At 45.0% G+C, this 3089-nt stretch overlaps 1 pseudogene; it reads left to right on the top strand.

Moving 5' to 3' along the window:
• The first annotated feature begins 561 nt into the window (after positions 1–561).
• Positions 562–2506, top strand: LOC125156692 (meiotic nuclear division protein 1 homolog; annotated as a pseudogene).
• The last annotated feature ends 583 nt before the right edge of the window (positions 2507–3089 follow it).

The following is a 3089-nucleotide window of genomic DNA, read 5'->3' as shown; positions in this document are numbered from 1 at the left end:
TGACAAGTATAAAAAGGATGCAAACCATTTTAAATCTTTTCGGTGCGCCTGGGTGGCTCAGTCAGTCGAGCGACCCACTTTGACTTTGATCTCACAGCTCCTGAGTTCGGGCCCCACATCAGGCTTACTACTGTCAGCACAGAGCCCCCTTTGGGTCTTGTCTGCCCTCTCTCTGTCCCTGCCCCGACTTGTGCTCTCTCTCTCTCTCTCTCTCTCTCTCTCTCAAAAATAAATAAACATTTAAAAAATGAAAACAAAATGACAAAAATAAAATAAAATCCTCTTTTAGTATAAAATCAACTTACATGTTTTTAACAGTACCCTCTGGGGGGCGGGGGTGACTTTCTTCCTTTTCTACCATCACTCCATGGGGAAAGAATTGTGTTTGACATTTAAAGCGCAGAAAACATTTTGAGAGCTTGATCTACATGGGATATTGTGCAAGAAAATGGAAGGGGGAAAGCCCTCCAGGATCCAGCTGATAATGGAGTAAGGCTGTCAATAAAAAGAAAGCTACGCGCAAGTTGATAATTCGAGTGGCAACAATATTACAAAGGTGTGATGCGGGTAAGGACAGTGCTCTATTCTTCTTGGAAAATAAGGGTTTGGGAGGAGATGCACAGACGCCTTCATTTCGGTGGGGAGGAGAGAACTCTGCAAGCACCTTGAGTACAGCTTGCCAGGCAGAGGGAGCAGCTCTCAAAAAGGCGGAGGTAAGAGCAGGTTGGGTTCGGTGGGGACAAGAAGCGCTCACGGCTGGCATCCAGCCCGGGGGAGACCACTGACCGCGCTTGGCCTGGGAAAAGACGGGGGACGTGATGCCTGTGCAGTCCTTTCCCTCATCACAAACCAACCGAGGGAGCCCAGTGTCTTCGAGCCTCTCCTCGGCGCCCCTGAACCATGGGACCTAAGCGTGGGGACCCGCCACCTCCCTCCCCTCTGACCGCGCCCTCGAGGGCAGGTTCCGTTGAACACACCGGGCTTTGGAGAAGTTACCTGAACATCGCACAGCCTCAAAAGCACCACGAGTCACTTCAGGACCGGTGCCCCAGGCTCCTGGATTAGGGCCACAAAAGGTGCAACCCCTTATCAGGAGAGAGAAACAAGGTGTCAGCCGGCTGGCAGGCAGGTGCCTTGGGACACCCCAGATCCCCAAAGGCTCTCTTGATCTTTAACCCATGAGCCTTCTGTGTACATGTATGTGCATGTAGGGCACAGTTCCAAATTGCTCACAGTTTCAAAAGTAGCCTAACGAATCGTCACTCAACGCTAGTTAGATGATTTCGGTGAAAATCCGTGGGTTTTCACTAACGGGTGGGCATCGCTGCCCTTGTGGCCTTTGGCTGCTGGTTGATAGGGAGTTAGTGGCTTTATTAGGGAAGCACCTCCCTTAGTTAGCCTTGCTTGCATGCCACGCTGGGTTAGATCCTGCGAAGAAAACAAGGACTGAGCTCAGAGGAAAAGAGAGCCCGCCTGCTGGAAATAGTTTTTGACATAAAAAGTAAATTTCGGTTAAAGACATGGAGAAGGCTGTTCCCAAACAGAAAGGGATTACTGCTCTGTCAGAAGTCCTTTCAAGCTTAGCTGATGACGGTGTGGTTGTCTGGGAGAGGATCGGAACGTCCAACGATTATTGGGCTTTTCGAAGCTCTTCCTGGAGGAAATGTAAGTAGGTGGTTCTGGAATCTCAGTTATCCGAGAGACATCGTAAGCACCCAGACCTACCAAACAGCATCCGGAAACTAACATGAGTTGGCAGGAGCCAACCATGCTAGAAAAAGAGCTTTTTTTTTCTTTTTAACTTTGAGACCAAAGGGAATAGCTAAGGGCAGCAGTAGAAAAATACAAAGAATGTGACCCGGAAGTCAGAGAGGAAACACACCAAGAAAATAAAGTAGCCATAGAAGATGGAGCGATCACATATTTGCAAAACTCTTGGGCCAAAAGAGAATTTGGATTTGAAAAAAATAAATTGACAACAAAATTTTGGGATTCGAGGGTACTCTGACGAAAAGGGTTGAAATATTCAATGTTGGTGAAGGCGCTTTTGAGTATGTATATTTTTATATCACCCAATTAAGTGTACTGAATTGTCATTTACCTAAAACTGTGTTTATCATTTTACTAATTTTAAATGAAGTAAAAACAAAAAAATCTCTCCTCCTCGCCTCCTGCTTCATAGCGCTCTCTTTTATTATTTCTTTTATATTGTCTTGACTTTCGGGTCTCGCTTTACCTGTGTGGCCCCATCCTCTACCAACCCACACCCTTTCCAGGCGTTCTCCCCTTTGCGGAGGACTGTGTTTGTACGAACAACATGGCACACACTGGGTGACCAAGGGAGACTTGTCTGCTCTGGCTAAAGTGCTCTCCTCAGCTCATCGTCTAACAGGACTCCAGCCCCAAGTGGTCTGAACATCAGATGGTATGTGTTCTGTTAAGATATTTGGACGGGAGCATAGCGGTCACCGAGACCTACAGACACATCACTCGAGGAACCAGATGAATAGATCCAAAGGGGCCAAAACCAGAGGCTCAATGACGAGCTTGTCTTCAAAGTAGTTTTTATAGGAAAGAGCAACTCATATTCATCTAAGGTAATAGGAATTATTATGAGATATTTGAATGGCGAACGTCAATCTTTTTTTCCTAACCAGGTATTGTCAGAGTGCAGAGACAGAAAGAGATTTAAGATCACCCCCAGGTAATCACCTGCCCCCCAGCTTTGTGGGATGCTCTTAGTTGAGAGAAGGAACAGAGGGAAAAGAGCAGTTCAGAAGATATGTGCACTTAATTTTAGGCCGGGTGCATTTGAGGTATCTGTAAAATTTTGTCAAAACCATGCATCATAGAAATAAGCAAATTATTTTCAATTTGAGCAATATTCTTAGGCAGCTGTGTACCATTACAGCACTGAGCCTTTAAAAACTGTATTATTCACAGTAAAGTTTGGTTTTAAACTGTTAGCTAAGATGGGTACAAGCAGTAATATTAAATGTTAATACAATATCTATTTTTGATTAAAATAATAAATGGTATCTGCCATTGGGAAAATCATTAGCAATTTATTTTTTAAAACTAAAGCTATT

Source organism: Prionailurus viverrinus, chromosome F2, assembly GCF_022837055.1.
Source record: "Prionailurus viverrinus isolate Anna chromosome F2, UM_Priviv_1.0, whole genome shotgun sequence".
In the NCBI taxonomy this organism is placed as follows: Eukaryota; Metazoa; Chordata; class Mammalia; order Carnivora; family Felidae; genus Prionailurus; species Prionailurus viverrinus.
Note: the sequence above shows the minus strand (reverse complement) of the source record. Positions and strands in the feature narration are given on the sequence as shown.